The 21,677-nt window shown below is 48.3% G+C and overlaps 1 protein-coding gene across 2 annotated transcripts in view; it reads right to left on the reverse strand.

The window, feature by feature from the left end:
• LOC147738059 (uncharacterized) overlaps positions 1-19,922 on the reverse strand; it is an 84,591-nt gene extending 64,669 nt beyond the window's left edge. For both annotated transcript variants that reach the window (XR_015307449.1, XM_086952109.1), the window contains exon 1: positions 19,659-19,922. The gene's annotated coding sequence lies outside the window, so the exon portion shown is untranslated. The remainder of the gene's footprint in view (positions 1-19,658) is intronic.
• Positions 19,923-21,677: the final 1,755 nt, after the last annotated feature.

Raw genomic sequence — 21,677 nt, forward strand, 5'->3', positions numbered from 1 at the left:
CCAGTAAGCAAAATGATTTTGCACCTTACATTTCAACAATTGTTTTGCATCAAAAAGAATGCATGTTTGCAAATAACAAATGAAAACGTGCCTTACTTTACTAGTAAATACGAAGTGTCAGTTTTAAAGCAGCCACTGCAGCATTCAATCTCCCTCATATTACATTAACATAACATGCACAAGTATTTAGCGCTCACACACAGAGTTTTATACCATTAATAAGTTGCCTATTTCATATTCAGCTGTCCATATATTTTTTATTAAAGAGATGCACAAGTCGCTTTTACTTTAAAATAAGATTTTTCATCAAAAAATATATACATTTTAACTACTTCACTGCTTTATAGCAAAGGCCCATAGCTTGGCTTCTATAACGCTACTCTGCATAATCTTTTAATAGCTGTCTCAGTGCTAGTACGCAAACCCCTCGTAGCACTTTCATGTATTACACTACAATGTTTTTGCACTCAGCACCAACACATTATCACTCACACCACCACAGCACCACTCAATACCGCCACATTATCACGCAGCCTTACTACATTATCACTCAGCCCCAACTTAGCACCACTCAGCACCACTACAACATTACTAAGCAGCACCACTGAACACCAGTCAGCACCACCACATTACCAATCAGTAACACTACATTATCACTCAGTACCACCACAGCAACACTCTGCACCACAACAGAATCATTCAGTACAACAACAGCACCACATAGCACCATCACAGCAACACTCAGCACTACCACAGCAACACTCAGTACCACAACAGCAACACCACAACACCACCACACTATTTGTCAACACCACCACTGCACCAACACAACACCACTCTGCACCACCACTGCACCACCTCAGCACCATCACAGTACTACCACAGTACCAACACAGCACCACCACAACACGACTCAGCATCACTACAACATCACTCAGCACCACCACAGCACCACTCAGCACAACTACAACATCACTCAGCACCACAACATCATTACTAGTTCAAATATATTGCCTCAATGATACAAAAAGCTACATTACAAATGCTAGAAGTGTAACATTTGCCAAAATTATAACTATTGCAGTTGTAAATGACCAAGCTATTAACTTACCTATTTCTGAACAACAAAAACATAGATAGAAATATTGTTATTTACAAGACCAATAGCTCAAAACTTCCTAATGCGAGACCTATTGCATTGCAAATGCTTGTTGCTTTTGTGTCTATCGAATGTTTTACATTTGAACAGTAAGATGGTTTTTATATTGCCTTTATACAGGGATTTCACACTATGTCTATTAGTATGCCGATCACATCTAAGTATCTACATTGGATAACTTTTGCAGACCAAAAATGTAAACATTACACCAGTGCGCCACCAAACGAGGATGGAGCCGTCGGTCCTCCTTGCGATGGCTGCGTACGTATTACACGCATCACGTTATAACCGTGATGACGTCTTGCCGCGCCACACAAAATTTTCTGACTGATACAGACGTTCGGATAGATGCGATTGAGCTCAGATAATTGGCGAACACGTATGATATAATCCATGCCTTAAACGATTGATAGATACCAAGACGAGTACCAGTATTTGGATATTAATTTAATTAAGGGGCACTCTCTTTGTTAGGCACTTTCCTGGTCATCCCTCGCACTGACGGCATCGACCGCCACATTCAATCTAGGAATTCCACTGATTTCTACCACCTACAGTGGTAAGTTATATTATCTGACTAACTTTCAGTCCGTTTTCACTGTGCATCTTTAATATCCTTGCATCTGTTTTATTTATTCTTCTTTTGCTTTTCGACAGTGCCCGGCTGGGTTCACTGTAAGTAAATTAAATATACTTTTTCTCACGCATGGGTTGCGTTATGGAATGAAACACATTGCAAGGTATATTCCTCTATTACAAGTCTGTGAATAATTATTATTCAATGCAACTGTACACATAGTTATATATCCTCACTGACTCTCCTTTCTTTAGATGTCCCCCATTGTACAGTCCTGACGAGACCCCCATTTCACGGGTCGAAACGCCGTCGACGCCATAGGAAATTAACTATATAACACAGTGCCTATGATTGTAGATAACAATATACACAAATGTCCCTGTAGGAATTGTTCGATCAATATTCAATAAATTCCAATGTTGCCACCAAAGTGATCAATTATTAAACAAAAGCAAGGAAAAACTGATTTAAACTGTTTTTTATTATTCAAAATATTCTTTTTTTCTTTTTTCATGCACAAATGTAAAATATGGCAACAAAAATACTACTATGTTGACAGAAATAATTCTCAGTAGTATATGGCAACTTTTGGCAAGTTGCCATATACTACTGAGAATTATTTCTATTTTTGTTGCCATATTTTACATTTGTGCATGAAAAAAGAAAAAAAGAATATTTGGGTATATACAAACGTGGAAGAGGTGCCAAGCAGCGTAATCATTGGACCTTGGGGGGGGGGGGGGGGGAAAAAAACCCACGGTCAATTAATAAACCATTACCAATTTAATAAAAGCCAGGAATTTCTCTTGCGTGAGTTGCCTGATCTTAAGAGGTCCAACTTCGATATTTTTAGCACAGAAGTGCGCCAATCCAGCAAGGAAGGAGGTAGCGGGTCCTTCCATCTCCTACATATCTCCCTTCTGGCCAACAAAATACCATAAAAAAGTAAATTTTTTGCCAGCCCCTGAAACTTCGGAGAAACCCCAAAGATAACAAGAGCTGGACATAATATAACTTGGGATCCCAAGTAAGTGGAGAGTGATAGGCAAACCGCATTCCAAAAAGGTGATAAAACTGGACAATCTAAGAACATGTGCAGGTCGGAGGCAGCTATCAAACCGCATTTAGGGCATGACACAGGTGAATTATCTGAAAACTTTGACAGGCGTTGTGGCGAATAGTAGGCCCTATGCAAAGTGAACAGGTGGTTTCGGCGTAGCCAAGATGGTTTCACAATATTCCACATGATCTTGAAAGACTCAAACCACAAGTTCTCCACGCTATTGTTAGTAATATGTGTGGCCCACAGCAAATCAGGCAACTGGAACTCACCCTCGACCTCATCCAATAAAAGGTTGTACTAGAGTGAGACCTCTTTCTTAGTTGGAGGCTTGTCTGTTAAGAGGGACACTATATTACTATCCCCCCCCCAACTGAAACCTACCCTTAACAGAAATCTGTGAGTGTGCCCAGCTTTGTATTTGCAGGTATTTAAACCTAGAAAAACCAGCCCCTATTTTTGACTCAGAGATCCCCCCATACCACCAATCCTGCCTCTCGCAGCGGTACTGCAAGGCTATCCAGGAGCCAGCTCAGGGATCCAGGTGAATTCCATAATGGAGCCCTACAAGAATAATAATCAATTTTAATGGAACGCCTGAGTTTGACCCATGTTTTACATATATCTCTCAACACCTTCAGTTTTATTTTTTTTTCAAACTTGGGGTCCCCAAACTTAACCAAAAATTCGTGATCAGCAACCTTTTCCCCTCTAAGCAGTGCCGCAAACATATGCCCACATCCCGAGTTTATCGGAGATTTTAACAGCATCCTGGCATGGGAAAACTGGAAGGCCCACCCATGGAGCTGTAGGTCAAGCGCTGCCAAACCACCCTTCTCTCTTCAGCGCCTGATCTTCTTCCAAGCTATTCTAGGAATGCGATTATCCAAATAAAAGAGCATATATCGCTTTGGAGTTTAGCTATCATTGTAGGTTAAAAAAAAAAGGGGGATGGTGTTAACTAAAAACGTAACCTTCGGAAGAATAGTCATTTTAACTAAGTTGGATCTGCCCAGTAAAGATAACGGAAGTGAAGACCATGATTTCATTAGCCTACGACACTCTGTGGCGATAAGCGAGAAATTTGATGGAACTATCTCGTTTACACCCTTATATATATTTAGGCCCAAGTAGCACAGGACTGGACTTAGCTGTACCCCTGCCACAGGCACAGGGTCATTCCAGACTATTATATCCATCTTGGCAGCATTGACTTCATAGTCAGACACGGATACGAACTCCTCAGCCAACGCAACTACAGCCGGAAATGCCGAGCGAAGTTCCGACAAAAAAATGAGAACATCATCCGCATACAAGGCTACCTTCCTCTCCCATCCTTCAAAAATAAAGGGCTTGATATTACAATTGTCCCGAATCCGTTGAGCAAAAGGCTCTATATACAGATCAAACAGAAGGGGAGAGAGGGGGCAGCCTTGACGGGTACCCCGAGTGATGTTAAATGGGTCTGATAATTCCCCGTTGACAAGTATAGAGGCTGATGGATTCCTATACAAGAGTCTGACTGCACGCCTGAATTTTTCACCGATGTTAAATTTACCCTAGACCTCCGATAGGTAAACCCAATTAACCCTATAGAAGGCCTTGGTGGCATCCAAAGTAAGAACTGCCAGGGGAAGTGACGCCACTGTCGCCATGTCGATGGCACCTATGAGATCATAGGTCAACTCGTATAGCTGACACCCCCTTACAAAACCTTTTTGATCTGTATGCAAGATGTTTGTTGCAACTGCCCCCAACCTATTTGCCAACACAGATGTGAAGATTTTATAGTCTGTATTTAAGAAAGAAATTGGTCTATAAGACCCACAATTAGTTGCTGATTTTCCTGGTTTTAATATCAGTGTTATTAAGGCACTATCCCATGAAGTAGGAGGGGGCATCCCTTCCTGGAGGATCTTATTAAACAACTCAGTTAAGAAAGGAAGGATCGTTTGAAGCAAGGCTTTATAAATTTCAGACGGCAGACTATCTGGACCTGATGCCCTACCTTTTTTACTACTAGCAACTGCCAGCCTAACTTCCTCCCGAGAGATAGGATCTTCCAGTGCAGTGCTTTGTTCTGGTGACAGTGCAGGAAGAGAGACCCCTGCCAGCCAATCTTCAACCTGCTTGGTTTCAACGTTCTTATCTTCGCAGTATATTTCACTAAAGAAATCTCGGAGCGCTCCCCTAATGTCAACGTCGGTGGAGAATGTTACACCACTGGACGTAATTGAGTTAATGTTATTTCGAACCTGCTCGGTCTTCGTCTTCTAGGCCAACAGCTTACCGGCCCACTCGCCATACTCAAAATGTGCCAACTTACTGGCTTCCCATCTCTCTAAGACCCTAGCATTTAGAACTGAGCTTAGCTCTCCTTTTAAGGTGGTCACTTTATTCTGCCACTCGTGTACTGTGGTCGAAAGGGCGTCCGGATGCCTAGCAATTTCTGTTTGAATTCTAGTCATCTCCAATTCTAAGGAGGCCACTGCTTCCCAGTAGATCTTGTTCTTATGTGAAGCTTTATTAGTTATGTAGCCCCTTAAGAATGCTTTAAGTGTGTCCCATATATCACCTGAAGAGGCAGAACCCAAATTTGCTTCCATTAAAACTGCACCTCCACATTGAGAGCATCAATGATATTTGGCGAGGAGAGCAATGAACGATCAAAGGACCAATTTCTTGATCGACTCTTGGGAAACCCTTCTAAATCTAAAAGAAAAGCCGCATGGTCTGATAAATGAAATGGTAAATGGGCAGCAGATTTAACCAGGTTAACTAATGATTGGCTAATCAAAATAAAATCAATTTGAGACTGGTGGTGATATCTGTAGTTTCGAAATGTGACTCCTCTTTGCAGCCCATGCAGTGATCTCCAGATGTCGTTATACCCTAGCTGCTTCATGCTATCTAGCAGGTAAGACCTAGTTTTAGATACAATTTTAGCTCTGTTAGAGGGTGATTTATCTACTACGGGATCCAGAACTATATTGAAATCGCCTGCTAGGATAACCGGCTCCGGGAATAGATACAGGTGTGAAAAGAGAATCTTCAAAACCGACGGGTCGTCGTGATTAGGACCATAGTATCCCACTATAGTAATTGGAGACCCCAATATTATAACTGATGCTATTACCCACCAACCACCAGAGTCTACCAGCTTAGAGACCAATCTCGCCTTTATAGATTTTTTTAAAATGATAGCCACTCCTCTAGTGTGTATCGAATGCGATGTCGTTATACAAATATCGATCCACCTGTTCTTTTTAACCAGGGAAAGCATTTCAGACTCGGCCAGGTGAGTCTCCTGGAGTACTATAATCTGTGCAGTTGAGTCACGAAGATATTGCATAATGTTATTTTTCCTTGAACTTGTTCGCAAACCATTATTGTTCCAGGAGAGAATTGCCAATTTACTCATTGTACTGATATTCCCACATCCCTACTTTATCAGTACCACCAAATTTATGAAAGCTGATCTGCAATAGACTCCTAACCAGAAGAAAACATCGGACAGCCACATGTCCCTTTGACAACAACAACAAACATACAGCAAAATTAGAGCAGAAATTAGGACTTTTTAAAAAAATGTTCCCCTGCAACACCCTCCCCCCCCCCTGTGCCCCTGCCTAACCCCCCAGCCCCCCTGGGAAACCTTTCCTCTGTCTATCTGAAAAAACCAGAAGATAGCACTCCATCATGGACTCCTGCCTTTACTATGACCGGGGAAGAAACATGAAAAAAAAAAAAAAGAGAGATATCAAAAGAGAGAGAAGAGAAATAAACCTATCCTATACACCCTGTAATATCTCTACGAAGACCATGTTATATATTATGTATTATGTGTTATATGTGTTATGTGTTATATATTTATATTATTGTTCATGGTCAATTTCCATTCTCTTGTAAATATTCCCAGCTGAAACTTGTACATACTACTTACTGTTACACGTTTTCCTTGTTTCGCTCACAATATCACTTGGGACACATTGCACCTTTTTAGGTCTCGGGCTTCGAGACCTATTGTCATGGAGTTCAGTCTCAACGGAGCCAGAGCGGTGAACGAGCGCCGATTGCATCTCGTTGACGCGCACGCCGAGCCTCCTGGATCCGTGCACATCTCTTGCTCCACATTCACACTCACGGAAGCACACACTCACGCACGCACGCACGCACACACACACACACACACACACCCTCCCTCTCTGCCCACTCCCTCTCTGCCGCCCCCCCCTCGACCCCCACTCACCTGGCTCTTTCCCTCGCAGCGGGTCAGTCATGGCAGCAGGCAGACTCGGTGTCTTCTCCAGGGATCTTGAGCTGATGTGCACGCCCACGCTGCGTCTCGTGCGCGCCCGCCACGCTGTTTCGCGCCTGTTGATCCTCAGCTTGTTGCTTACAGCCAGTGGGTTGAACTTGAATGTACTCGACAAAATATCCTTATATAACTAAAAAGTGAGCATCATCTTCATCTCACGTTTGTAAAGGTAACCATGAACACCAATTGTGTTAAAATATATTGAATACGATAGATCACCTTCCACTCGCCCATACATATACTTTAAATTCCTTATTCAGATTATTAGAACAAAGCAACGCAGAAGATAATTTTTGGTTGTCTGTGGGTGGGGAGATGGGGTTAGCACTCTCTGCCCTCTTTTCCTATCATTGACTCTTTGGCGCCTATAGGAAAAACCCAAGCTGCTTATACTTTAGAGGAATTCTGCATAAAGATTATTATAGTGTGAGTGCAGAGTGTGCACAGTTCAGAGTGCGCAGAGTGCAGAGTGTGAAGTAGTGAGTGCAGAGTGAGTGAGCAGAGTGTGAGTGCAGAGTGTGAAGTAGTGAGTGCAGAGTGAGTGTGCAGAGTGTGAATGCAGCGTGCAGAGTGCAGAGTAGTGAGTGCAGTGTAGTGAGTAGTGAGTGCAGAGTAGTGAGTGCAGAGTAGTGAGTAGTGAGTGCAGAGTAGTGAGTAGTGAGTGCAGAGTAGTGAGTAGTGACTGCAGAGTAGTGAGTGCAGATTGCAGAGTAGTGAGTGCAGATTGCAGAGTAGTGAGTGCAGAGTAGTGAGTAGTGAGTGCAGAGTAGTGAGTAGTGAGTGCAGAGTAGTGAGTAGTGAGTGCAGAGTAGTGAGTGCAGAGTAGTGAGTAGTGAGTGCAGAGTAGAGTAGTGAGTACAGAGTAGAGTAGTGAGTGCAGAGTAGAGTAGTGAGTGCAGAGTAGAGTAGTGAGTGCAGAGTAGTGAGTGCAGAGTAGTGAGTGCAGAGTAGTGAGTAGTGAGTTCAGAGTAGTGAGTGCAGAGTAGTGAGTAGTGAGTTCAGAGTAGTGAGTAGTGAGTGCAGAGTAGTGAGTAGTGAGTGCAGAGTAGAGTAGTGAGTGCAGAGTAGAGTAGTGAGTGCAGAGTAGAGTAGTGAGTTCAGAGTAGAGTAGTGAGTGCAGAGTAGTGAGTGCAGAGTAGTGAGTAGTGAGTGCAGAGTAGTGAGTGCAGAGTAGTGAGTGCAGAGTAGTGAGTAGTGAGTGCAGAGTAGTGAGTGCAGAGTAGTGAGTAGTGAGTGCAGAGTAGAGTAGTGAGTGCAGAGTAGAGTCGTGAGTGCAGAGTAGAGTAGTGAGTGCAGAGTAGTGAGTGCAGAGTAGTGAGTAGTGAGTGCAGAGTAGTGAGTGCAGAGTAGTGAGTAGTGAGTGCAGAGTAGTGAGTGCAGAGTAGTGAGTGCAGAGTAGCGAGTGCAGAGTAGTGAGTAGTGAGTGCAGAGTAGTGAGTAGCGAGTGCAGAGTAGTGAGTGCATAGTAGTGAGTAGCGAGTGCAGAGTAGTGAGTGCAGAGTAGTGAGTAGTGAGTGCAGAGTAGTGAGTAGTGAGTGCAGAGTAGTGAGTGCAGAGTAGTGAGTAGTGAGTGCAGAGTAGTGAGTGCAGAGTAGTGAGTAGTGAGTGCAGAGTAGTGAGTGCAGAGTAGTGAGTAGTGAGTGCAGAGTAGTGAGTAGTGAGTGCAGAGTAGTGAGTAGTGAGTGCAGAGTAGTGAGTGCAGAGTAGTGAGTGCAGAGTAGTGAGTGCGGAGTAGTGAGTGCAGAGTAGTGAGTGCAGAGTACAGTAGTGAGTGCAGAGTAGTGAATAGTGAGTGCAGAGTAGTGAGTTCAGAGTAGTGAGTGCAGAGTAGTGAGTGCAGAGTAGTGAGTGCAGAATAGTGAGTGCAGAGTAGTGAGTTCAGAGTAGTGAGTGCAGAGTAGAGTAGTGAGTGCAGAGTAGAGTAGTGAGTGCAGAGTAGAGTAGTGAGTGCAGAGTAGAGTAGTGAGTGCAGAGTAGAGTAGTGAGTGCAGAGTAGTGAGTGCAGAGTAGTGAGTAGTGAGTGCAGAGTAGTGAGTAGTGAGTGCAGAGTAGTGAGTAGTGAGTGCAGAGTAGTGAGTGCAGAGTAGTGAGTAGTGAGTTCAGAGTAGTGAGTGCAGAGTAGTGAGTAGTGAGTGCAGAGTAGAGGAGTGAGTGCAGAGTAGAGTAGTGAGTGCAGAGTAGTGAGTAGTGAGTGCATGGAGTGAGTAGTGAGTGCAGAGCAGTGAGTAGTGAGTAGTGAGTGCAGAGTAGTGAGTGCAGAGTAGTTAGTGCAGAGTAGTGAGTGCAGAGTAGTGAGTGCAGAGTAGTGAGTGCAGAGTAGTGAGTGCAGAGTAGTGAGTGCAGAGTAGTGAGTAGTGAGTGCAGAGCAGTGAGTAGTGAGTGCAGAGTAGTGAGTGCAGAGTAGTGAGTGCAGAGTAGTGAGTGCAGAGTAGTGAGTGCAGAGTAGTGAGTGCAGAGTAGTGAGTGCAGAGTAGTGAGTAGTGAGTGCAGAGTAGTGAGTAGCGAGTGCAGAGTAGTGAGTAGCGAGTGCAGAGTAGTGAGTGCAGAGTAGTGAGTAGTGAGTGCAGAGTAGTGAGTAGTGAGTGCAGAGTAGTGAGTAGCGAGTGCAGAGTAGTGAGTGCAGAGTAGTGAGTAGTGAGTGCAGAGTAGTGAGTGCAAAGTAGTGAGTAGTGAGTGCAGAGTAGTGAGTGCAGAGTAGTGAGTAGTGAGTGCAGAGTAGTGAGTGCAGAGTAGTGAGTGGTGAGTGCAGAGTAGTGAGTGCAGAGTAGTGAGTAGTGAGTGCAGAGTAGTGAGTAGTGAGTGCAGAGTAGTGAGTAGTGAGTGCAGAGTAGTGAGTGCAGAGTAGTGAGTGCAGAGTAGTGAGTGCAGAGTAGTGAGTGCAGAGTAGTGAGTAGTGAGTGCAGAGTAGTGAGTGCAGAGTAGTGAGTGCAGAGTAGTGAGTAGTGAGTGCAGAGTAGTGAGTGCAGAGTAGTGAGTGCAGAGTAGTGAGTAGTGAGTTCAGAGTAGTGAGTAGTGAGTGCAGAGTAGTGAGTAGTGAGTGCAGAGTAGAGTAGTGAGTGCAGAGTAGAGTAGTGAGTTCAGAGTAGAGTAGTGAGTGCAGAGTAGTGAGTGCAGAGTAGTGAGTAGTGAGTGCAGAGTAGTGAGTGCAGAGTAGTGAGTAGTGAGTGCAGAGTAGTGAGTGCAGAGTAGTGAGTAGTGAGTGCAGAGTAGAGTAGTGAGTGCAGAGTAGAGTAGTGAGTGCAGAGTAGAGTAGTGAGTGCAGAGTAGAGTAGTGAGTGCAGAGTAGTGAGTGCAGAGTAGTGAGTAGTGAGTGCAGAGTAGTGAGTGCAGAGTAGTGAGTAGTGAGTGCAGAGTAGTGAGTGCAGGGTAGTGAGTAGTGAGTGCAGAGCAGTGAGTAGTGAGTAGTGAGTGCAGAGCAGTGAGTAGTGAGTGCAGAGTAGTGAGTGCAGAGTAGTGAGTGCAGAGTAGTGAGTGCAGAGTAGTGAGTAGTGAGTGCAGAGCAGTGAGTAGTGAGTGCAGAGTAGTGAGTGCAGAGTAGTGAGTGCAGAGTAGTGAGTGCAGAGTAGTGAGTGCAGAGTAGTGAGTGCAGAGTAGTGAGTGCAGAGTAGTGAGTAGTGAGTGCAGAGTAGTGAGTAGCGAGTGCAGAGTAGTGAGTAGCGAGTGCAGAGTAGTGAGTGCAGAGTAGTGAGTGCAGAGTAGTGAGTAGTGAGTGCAGAGTAGTGAGTAGTGAGTGCAGAGTAGTGAGTGCAGAGTAGTGAGTAGTGAGTGCAGAGTAGTGAGTGCAAAGTAGTGAGTAGTGAGTGCAGAGTAGTGAGTGCAGAGTAGTGAGTAGTGAGTGCAGAGTAGTGAGTGCAGAGTAGTGAGTAGTGAGTGCAGAGTAGTGAGTGCAGAGTAGTGAGTAGTGAGTGCAGAGTAGTGAGTAGTGAGTGCAGAGTAGTGAGTAGTGAGTGCAGAGTAGTGAGTAGTGAGTGCAGAGTAGTGAGTGCAGAGTAGTGAGTAGTGAGTGCAGAGTAGTGAGTGCAGAGTAGTGAGTGCAGAGTAGTGAGTGCAGAGTAGTGAGTAGTGAGTGCAGAGTAGTGAGTGCAGAGTAGTGAGTAGTGAGTGCAGAGTAGTGAGTGCAGAGTAGTGAGTGCAGAGTAGTGAGTGCAGAGTAGTGAGTGCAATGAGTGCAAAGTAGTGAGTGCAAAGTAGTGAGTAGTGAGTGCAGAGTAGTGAGTGCAAAGTAGTGAGTAGTGAGTGCAAAGTAGTGAGTGCAGAGTAGTGAGTGCAGAGTAGTGAGTAGTGAGTGCAGAGTAGTGAGTGCAGAGTAGTGAGTAGTGAGTGCAGAGTAGTGAGTAGTGAGTGCAGAGTAGTGAGTAGTGAGTGTAGAGTAGTGAGTAGTGAGTGCAGAGTAGTGAGTAGTGAGTGCAGAGTAGTGAGTGCAGAGTAGTGAGTAGTGAGTGCAGAGTAGTGAGTGCAGAGTAGTGAGTGCAGAGTAGTGAGTGCAGAGTAGTGAGTGCAGAGTAGTGAGTAGTGAGTGCAGAGTAGTGAGTAGTGAGTGCAGAGTAGTGAGTGCAGAGTAGTGAGTGCAGAGTAGTGAGTGCAGAGTAGAGTAGTGAGTGCAGAGTAGTGAATAGTGAGTGCAGAGTAGTGAGTTCAAAGTAGTGAGTTCAAAGTAGTGAGTTCAGAGTAGTGAGTTCAGAGTAGTGAATAGTGAGTGCAGAGTAGTGAGTTCAGAGTAGTGAGTAGTGAGTGCAAAGTAGTGAGTAGTGAGTTCAGAGTAGTGAGTGCAGAGTAGTGAGTAGTGAGTGCAGAGTAGTGAGTGCAGAGTAGTGAGTAGTGAGTGCAGAGTAGTGAGTAGTGAGTGCAGAGTAGTGAGTAGTGAGTGCAGAGTAGTGAGTGCAGAGTAGTGAGTAGTGAGTGCAGAGTAGTGAGTAGTGAGTGCAGAGTAGTGAGTGCAGAGTAGTGAGTGCAGAGTAGTGAGTGCAAAGTAGTGAGTGCAAAGTAGTGAGTGCAAAGTAGTGAGTAGTGAGTGCAAAGTAGTGAGTGCAGAGTAGTGAGTAGTGAGTGCAAAGTAGTGAGTGCAGAGTAGTGAGTGCAGAGTAGTGAGTGCAGAGTAGTGAGTGCAGAGTAGTGAGTGCAGAGTAGTGAGTAGTGAGTGCAGAGTAGTGAGTAGTGAGTGCAGAGTAGTGAGTAGTGAGTGCAGAGTAGTGAGTGCAGAGTAGTGAGTAGTGAGTGCAGAGTAGTGAGTAGTGAGTAGTGAGTGCAGAGTGGTGAGTAGTGAGTGCAGAGTGGTGAGTAGTGAGTGCAGAGTGGTGAGTAGTGAGTGCAGAGTGGTGAGTGCAGATTGCAGAGTAGTGAGTGCAGATTGCAGAGTAGTGAGTGCAGATTGCAGAGTAGTGAGTGCAGAGTAGTGAGTGCAGAGTAGTGAGTGCAGAGTAGTGAGTGCAGAGTAGTGAGTAGTGAGTGCGGAATGCAGAGTAGTGAGTAGTGAGTGCGGAATGCAGAGTAGTGAGTAGTGAGTGCGGAATGCAGAGTAGTGAGTGCAGAGTGAGCGTGCAGAGCAGTGAGTGCAGGTGCAGAGTGGTGTGTGCTGTTGAGTGCAGAGTGGTGTGTGCTGTTGAGTGCAGAGTGGTGTGTGCTGTTGAGTGCAGAGTGGTGTGTGCTGTTGAGTGCAGAGTGCTGTGTATTGGCAATGTAAATGACAATGCCATCTATTTATGATTTAAAGAAAAAAAAGAAATGTCATGAGCAATGCCAATAGCTCCACCTTTAATGATGCCGAGACCATTGCATTGTAAATGCTTGTTATACTGTGTGTACGTTGCAGATATAATTGCAGTATTAACTGTTTTTTAAAATACAAAGAAATTGTTACAAACTGGTACGAGTGTGTTTCTCCCTTTGTCATCCTCCCTCTAATAATTGAATTGCTATTGAGCTATGTACTGACTGAGCATTGTACATTTAATATGCCACAGGAACCATTGTTTTCTGGATAAACGCATTACCCTGGTTCCTTTGTGAGTAGGGTCTCCCTTGTTCCCCTTTTCGTCTGATCAGTTGGGTGGCACGCTGGGTCACCCCCACTCACCTACTCAGAACATGGCAAATGCCAGCAGACATTCTAGAAGACCTGATTGGGAAGGAAACCACATCCCATGTGTTGACGGACTAAATGACAATCTACTGGGAGGGTGCGACCACCACTAGGGCAACAGAATGGGAGGCACTGAAAGTGGTGGTATGGGAGGCCTGTATGAGACTGACATGCGGCGTTCGCAGGCAGCTGCAACGAGTCCTCAGGGCAGAGGAGATGGCATTAGCGGAAGCACGTACTGCAGATCTGACCAACCCAGCTGCTGCTGTTGCTCTGGAGTGGGTCGTACGTACACGCATCAGTGACATATGGGAAAGACTAGATTAAATATACACTCCGTCAGTATCAGCAGCAGCTGCATGGAGAGGGGGACAGGTCCGGACGCCTTCTAGCTTGGATTCTCCAGAGGGACCAGGCCCCTACCCTGACCACTGATCATCGACAGGTGAGACCGTATACACCAAGGCCTCAATCCTCGAGGTGTCCCAACGACAGCAACAGACAGTCTATGCAGCAGACCCGGCGGTCAGGGAGAACCAATACACACCATTCCTGCAAACACTGACCCTGATGCACCTCCCCTCATTGGCCTCTAAAGAGCTGGACTCACAGCTGTTCATTGAGGAAGTACAGGAGGCACTACTGATGGATGTATGATAGTACAACGAGGGCCATTTCAACGCGGTCTGTTAGATGGTGGTTTTCACAACGCAAGTTGTTACATCGACTTGCGCTGGAGGGGGGCTGGATTTAGGAATAGTGTGAATTACTATTACAACTCCAGTCTACATACTGTAGAGAAGATGTTGGAAACAGTAATTTACACTATTCCTTAGTCTACAACGCCCTCCAGTGCAAGCCGATGAAACGACTTACATAGTGAAAACCACAATGTAATAGTACCACATTGAAATGGATGCGTGGTAAACGATGTCTCCCCTATTGATGCTCCTGGGGGCTAAGGCCCCTGGAGATGGGTTTCCACCGGAGTTATATTGAGCGTACTCTGCCACTGGCGTTACTGTGGATTTTTTAGGAGGCCTTCTACCATAGAATCTTACCCCCCACCATGAGTCAGGGAGAGATCTGTATGATGGAGGGTGCCCGGGCAGAAATTTGGCCACTATAATAAGAATTTGTGAGGACTATCACCACATAACTAAGCTCACAGACCAGCAGGACACAGAGCATTACGCCCCTTAGGCGATAGTGGAACAATTCCGCAGATTTTACTCTGATTTACACACAGCACGGGGGAGTGCGACGGACGCGGACGTCTATCTATCAGACATTGCCTGTGCGTGGCTGTCGGATGGCCACTGTCAATCTTTGCCAACCTATAGATGAAGCTGATATAAAGGCGGTGGTATGCACGTTGCCCAACCAAAAGGCGGCATGGCCCGACGGGCTTACGGCTGGATTCTATAAAGAATACATCGATCTGCTTGCGCCTTATCTGCGTGAAATGTATGCAGAGGCACATGACACTGGCGTACTGCCATCGTCCCTCCGCCAAACCCTGATAATTATGCTGTTAAAAAAAATGAAAAGCCCCGGACAAAGTGTGAATCTGATAAACCTGGACGCTAACATACTGGTGAAAATATTAGCTACCAAGCTTCAGCCCCTCATGCCCAACCTGGTTCTCCCGGACCAATCGGGATTCATCCCAGAGCGGTCCACGTCTAATAATCTGAGAACTATCTCTGTCATGTTCCTTGTACTGAACCCTGAACTGCCAGCCGCAGCGGTCCTCCTGACGCGGCAAAAGCATTTGACTCCATTGAGTGGAGTGACATGTTCCTTGTACTGCACCGCATGGGATTCCCGCCACTGTTTCTGGGTTGAATAGTACTTTTGTACAACAGCCCTGTAGCGCTGGTGCGAGTGGGGGAGACTGACAGCACACCCATTTCAAATATATAGGGGTGCCCATCAGGGTTGCCCCCTCTCACCTCTACTGTTTGCACTGGCACTTGAGCCACTGGCTTGCATCATACGGCAGCGCCACAGAGAATCTGCACTGAATTTCTTACATCGCTCGGTAGGTATATCACTGTACAAAGATAATACTGTGTTAAGGTTGTTAAGGGAATATATTCGGTTTGGACTCTTCTCAGGACTACAAATGAATTGGGAAAAATCGATGGTTATACCACTAACAACGAACACGCCCCCCGCAACTATGGACTACCCTTTGGTGTGGACTACGGACCCGGTGAAATACTTGGGTGTGTGGATACACCGGGACCCCTAACTGGTGATCAAGGAGAACTATGGCAGAGCAAATGCCGCTCTCAAACAGCAGGTAGACAGATGGAACAAGCTGCCACTCTCCCTGGCAGATCGAATAGCGATCATTAAAATGGTTGTGCTACCACGCTTTTTATATTTATTCTGTAACATCCCAATTAAGCTTTTCAGGGACGTCCGCTCTACTCTCACTCGCTTTATATGTGGGGGGAAAGCAGGCCAGGGTAAGCTGGACTATACTCACACTGGACTATGCTAGAGGAGGCTTCAGTGCTCCGGACCTCTTTAAATATTACTTTTCCGCCAAGGCACAATATACCTACTACTGGTTTAGAAAAAATGTAGATACTCTGTGCGTACTTTTTTATTCCTCAATTCGTTTTTTAAATTATCAAAATTATATCATGTGCTGCTCCATTTGTTGCACTGCGTCCATCAGTATGCCTGAACTCAGAATAATAAAATACAACTTTTAGTGAAGGTTGTCGCCGCTGGAACTGTCGCATTGCACAGCATCGATCAAGAGCATCTCCCATCCCCCGAGAAGCGCGCCGCCGTCGGAGCTGCTGCCGTCGCATCTTGGATGTCGCCGCTGTAGTTGTTGCATTGAGCAGAAGCTTTACGCATCGTGGGAGAAGAGCGTAGCCGCAGGAGCTGCTGCCGTTGCATCTTGGATGTCGCCGCTGTAGTCCACGCATCGAACCAAGAGCTTCTCGTATCCCCGAGAAGCATGCTGCATCTGGAAGATCTTCACGTCTTTATTTCTTTGTATCTGAACTTTGCAGCATTTCCCATCGCTGTGACATTGCTTGTCGTGGAAGCGCAACGCAACTTAAGGTACATTGACGCAGCGTGTCCCATCTAAGAACTGAACGGAACTCACTTATGGCGACCAAAAGCGGTACAAAAGGGGGTGTAATGGACGGAGCATCTGAACCAATCAAACACTCACACCCAGTCAAAAGATCTGGGTTTAATCCATCACCGTTCTTTAGCCCACTCTGCCACCCCAGTTCAGACATGGCTATATGCAAATCAGTCTGACCCTGTGCCTCATGGGAACAGTCCAGCCCGAACTGCCAAGCCATGCCTTCCCGGGACCGGAAACAAGCTTCCGAGGATCGGTTTCTGGCATTCCAGCCGTCTTCAGCCCGGCTTGCTTGAATCCAGTGGCAAAGTGAGCAAGGGACTCACGTTTGAGCATACCCTGCCACACTTATGGCGGCCGAAAGCGGTACAAAAGGGGGTGGTAATGGACGGAGCATCTGAACCAATCAAACACTCACACCCAGTCAAAAGATCTGGGTTTAATCCATCACCGTTCTTTAGCCCACTCTGCCACCCCAGTTCAGATATGGCTATATACAAATCAGTCTGACCCTGTGCCTCATGGGAACAGTCCAGCCCGAACTGCCAAGCCATGCCTTCCCTGGACCGGAAACAAGCTTCCGAGGACCGGTTTCTGGCATTCCAGCCGTCTTCAGCCCGGCTTGCTTGAATCCAGTGGCAAAGTGAGCAAGGGACTCACGTCTGAGCATACCCTGCCACACTTATGGCGGCCAAAAGCGGTACAAAAGGGGGTGGTAATGGACGGAGCATCTGAACCAATCAAACACTCACACCCAGTCAAAAGATCTGGGTTTAATCCATCACCGTTCTTTAGCCCACTCTGCCACCCCAGTTCAGACATGGCTATATGCAAATCAGTCTGACCCTGTGCCTCATGGGAACAGTCCAGCCCGAACTACCAAGCCATGCCTTCCCTGGACCGGAAACAAGCTTGCAAGGGACTCACGTCTGAGCATACCCTGCCACACTTATGGCGGCCAAACGCGGTACAAAAGGGGGTGGTAATGGACGGAGCATCTGAACCAATCAAACAATCACACCCAGTCAAAAGATCTGGGTTTAATCCATCACCGTTCTTTAGCCCACTCTGCCACCCCAGTTCAGACATGGCTATATGCAAATCAGTCTGACCGTCTGCCTCATGAGGTCACTCCTCCTCAAGTAATGGAGGCGCAGAGAGAGTCACTGGGGAGCCCCATTACAAAGGAGGGGGTTCAGGGAGCAATGGGGACCCTTAAGCTTCATACAGGCCCGGCCCAGAGGGGCGACTGCACAGCTTTGACTAAACATTTAACTCTGAGCTCACTGCACGTTTAGTGTCTATTTTAAACATGTGGCTGTCTAGGGGGGATGGGTTCACTGCATCTCAAAGTGAAGCACTTATTTCAATTAATATCAGTGCTTTAAATGGGCCGGTACTCACCGGTACTGAGTACCGGCACTTCTCATTTTTATCGCTTTGAATGAATGAATGAATGAATTCCGATTTGTAGAGCGCACATAGCTGCCCTGAGGCGTCCAAGCGCTAAGCATACCGTCTGAGGTTTGGGTTAGAGGAGGCAGGTTCAGCTCCATCATTAAGTAGTAAATAGGAGCGTTTTCAGGTGTTTACGAAAGGAGAGAATATTGGAATTAGATCGGAGATGCTGGGGCAGAGCGTTCCACCTCTTAGCTACATTGTACTTTGAGTACCGGCACTTCTCTGCTGCCAAGGAGAGTACCGGTACTCATCAAAGGTACGTTTATGTTTGCTAGAGCTCACGAGCGCGAACAAGGCTGTCTGACAGCCAAAGCATCTCTGTAACCCAAGCAGAGCCACCTCTAAACTATTCGGCAGGGCTCATTCACATAATGTCCGGTGTTCCCCACCACGCTGTGTTTGACAGAGCAGGGTCCATTCAGGCCCTGTGCTGTCAATCACATTCACACCATGGTGTGTATGTGTGCACACACTCGAATCCAGGCATCCCGCTGACAGCAGCAATAGCAGCAATTAAGAAAGTTGTGGGAGATAAGGGTGTAAAATGGCCTTTATCCCAACAAAGTCTTTTGAATGAGTGTCTATCTGTTTGTGTCTGGGTGTTTGCCTGCTTGTTTATGGATGTTTGTGTGTGTGTGTGTGAGTGAGAAAAGCAAGTGAAAGAGGGAGAGAATCCAGACACTAGGGAGATATTTTAAAGGACATTCTGGGAATGAATGCTTGTGTGAGCATTGCTGCTTGTTTCTGTGATTGCGTACTTAAGAATATGTAATCGGCCTCGTAGTAGAAGTGTCTTATATGTCTTGTCCATAGCCCAACCTCTAGCCTCACCCACTTGCTACACTCATAGCCTGATTGTAAGAGTACCTGCACTTATTTTTTCCCATTTAAAGCACTGGTTATTATACCAAAGCAGGGCTCGGATCCAGGGCCTGGGGCTCACCCCGACCCAGGACTCTTAACCCTGGATGGAAGACTAGATTTGAAGACTCTCGCTGTTGGCTCTGCCGCCATGCTCCGGAAATAAACACCCCTCCCCCCCCCAGGGTGATGGAGTCTGCCTCCCCTGACAGCCTAGCCCGTACCCATTTCAATCGCGCACCTGTAGGAACGTGGCGGAGCGCTGCATGGCGGCGTCTGCCTCGTGCGCCTCCCGTCTCTGGGGTCAGCTGGTGGCGCGCGCCTCTAGTCTCTGGGGTCAGCTGGCGGCGCGGGCCTCGCGCGCCTCTAGTCTCTGGGGTCAGCTGGCGGCGCGGGCCTCGCGCGCCTCTAGTCTCTGGGGTCAGCTGGCCTCGCGCGCCTCTAGTCTCTGGGGTCAGCTGGCCTCGCGCGCCTCTAGTCTCTGGGGTCAGCTGGCGGCGTGGGCCTCGCGCGCCTCTAGTCTCTGGGGTCAGCTGGCGGCGTGGGCCTCGCGCGCCTCTAGTCTCTGGGGTCAGCTGGCGGCGCGGGCCTCGCACGCCTCTAGTCTCTGGGGTCAGCTGGCGGCGTGGGCCTCGCGCGCCTCTAGTCTCTGGGGTCAGCTGGCGGCGCGGGCCTCGCGCGCCTCTAGTCTCTGGGGTCAGCTGGCGGCGTGGGCCTCGCGCGCCTCTAGTCTCTGGGGTCAGCTGGCGGCGTGGGCCTCGCGCGCCTCTAGTCTCTGGGGTCAGCTGGCGGCGTGGGCCTTGTGCGCTGTAGTAGGGGTTTACTGCCAAGTAATCCAGATGGAGGCTTGAATATTCAAATAAAGTATTTATTCATGTAAGGACCCACGACCAGTTCTTCTCTCATGAAGTCTTCTCCTTTGAATGATACACATAGCCTAACAGCATATTCTAACTCTAGAACAAGATGGAATCCTCAACATCAGTATTGCCAACATTCCTTAAAGTGCAAACACATCTTACCTTAATACATATTACACCGCCTCTAGTCTCTGGGGTCAGCTGGTGACGTCGGTCTCGCGCGCCCCTCGTCTCTGGGGTCAGTTGGTAAGTCTCTGGGTCAGCTGGTGACGTCGGTCTCGCGCGCCCCTCGTCTCTGGGGTCAGTTGGTAAGTCTCTGGGGTCAGTTGTGACGTCGGCCTCGCGCGCCCCTCGTCTCTGGGGTCAGCGGTGGACAGCTGACTTTTCTGCGCTTCCTCGTGCTCCGCTACTTCCGAGTTCTTCTCTTCCGCCTTCCAGTGACGTGGGAGTTGTTCTCCCGTTTCATAGGTCCACCGGTCATGACGCGCTCTCCAGGCCACGCAGCTGTCAGGTTCAGCCCCTGGGTCGCGGCCCCGGGTCCGTCACCTCCAAGGCCCCTTCGCCATTCTTCTGGTCTTCCAAACCCTCCCCCGGGGCAGCCTGGCCCCGCCGGCCTCAGCCTCGTGATCACACCCCTGTCTTCAGCGGCCCCCTTGCCCCTCCCTCTCGCTCGCTCCCCCACGCTGAAATGTCTTCTGCCCCCCCCTCCGACCGACCCCCTCCCTGGGAGACACACCGACCGCCCAGGGTCACAGGAGGCTGAGAGGCGCGCCGAGATTCAAGCTCCGGAGCAGGCAGGACCGAGCCTCGACCCCCTCCCCTCTTCTGCCCCCGGGCCCGAGGAGCTCGTCTGCCGTGGGGGGAGGACACTGTCCTAGCTAGCCGCCGAGGATCACCGCCTGTCTGTGCCGCGTCCGCCCCCTCTGGTCTCTGCCTTCTGTGGTCCTGCACCCGACAGCCAGCCTTCTCACGAGCGTTTCCCCGACCCCCCTGCCTCTCCCCCCCCCCCCCGTGACCCTACCCCCCCTCCCCCCCCCCCCCTCACATTGGTGCCCCCGTTGCTATCCCTGCATTGTCCTTCTCTGCCCCCTCTGTTGGTGGTCAAAGCCCCGCACCCCCCCTCGCTCATGTATGATGCTTCAACCCCCGCCACACCCCCAGCTCGGATTCACTGCACTAACTCCGGATCCGGCGCGGGCTCTGAACCGCCGGCCCAGGGAAGCTCTCATCCCACTGGTGTGTTTTCACTGCTGTCGATCCTCTCCAGCCTCTACAAGTGCACGCGCGTTGTGGTATACTTGACTCCTTTCATTGTACATCAAACACAGTTAGAAGTGTCAGCGCGTTACTTCTTATGTTTGCTACAGTCTGGATGGATTGAAGCTCCTTCACTTCACAGGTTGCTGTCTGCGTGTCCAGCCACAACCCCCCTGCAGCAGCATCTCACCTCCCCTTATGTTTGACGGTACTCCATCCCGCCCAAGGCCCACTGCTCCCTGGACCCCCCCTCACCTCACACTCTGTAGCAGCAGCACCTCTTCTCTTGTAGAAATTCCCCGGAGGAAGAGGGCCCTGTGCCAGGTTCCTCAATGAAATACCCTCCACACCCCCACCTCCCTGCCGAATTCTTGAGATTAAATTTAGTACTGAGCTGACCCAGCGCTGTTATCTGCTGCTGCAGCCCTTCCCTGCCTCCATTCCCTTGTCTCCTCCCAGTCCTGTCCGGGGTCTGACACAGCGCTGTGTTCTGCTGGTCCAGCCCTTCCCTGCCTCCCTTCTCTTGTCCCCACCCTGTCCTGTCCAGGGTCTGACCCAGCACTGTTATCTGCTGCCCCAGCCCTTCCCTTCTCTTGTCCCTACCCAGTCCTGTCCAGGGTCTGACCCCCTGCCTCCCTTCTCTTGTCCCTACCCAGTCCTGTCCGGGGTCTGACCCACCGCTGTTATCTGCTGCCCCAGCCCTTCCCTTCTCTTGACCCTACCCAGTCCTGTCCAGGTTCTGACCCCCTGCCTCCCTTCTCTTGTCCCTACCCAGTCCAGTCTGGGGTCTGACCCCAGCTCTTACCTGCTTTCCTTCTCTTGTCCCCACCCAGTCCTGCCCGGGTCTGACCTAGCTCTGTTATCTGCTACCCCGGCCCTTCCGTGGTGCCCCACTTCTCTTGTCCTCACCCAGTCCTGCCCGGG

The sequence above is a fragment of the Lissotriton vulgaris genome, chromosome 1_1, assembly GCF_964263255.1.
Source record: "Lissotriton vulgaris chromosome 1_1, aLisVul1.2, whole genome shotgun sequence".
Classification (NCBI taxonomy): domain Eukaryota; kingdom Metazoa; phylum Chordata; class Amphibia; order Caudata; family Salamandridae; genus Lissotriton; species Lissotriton vulgaris.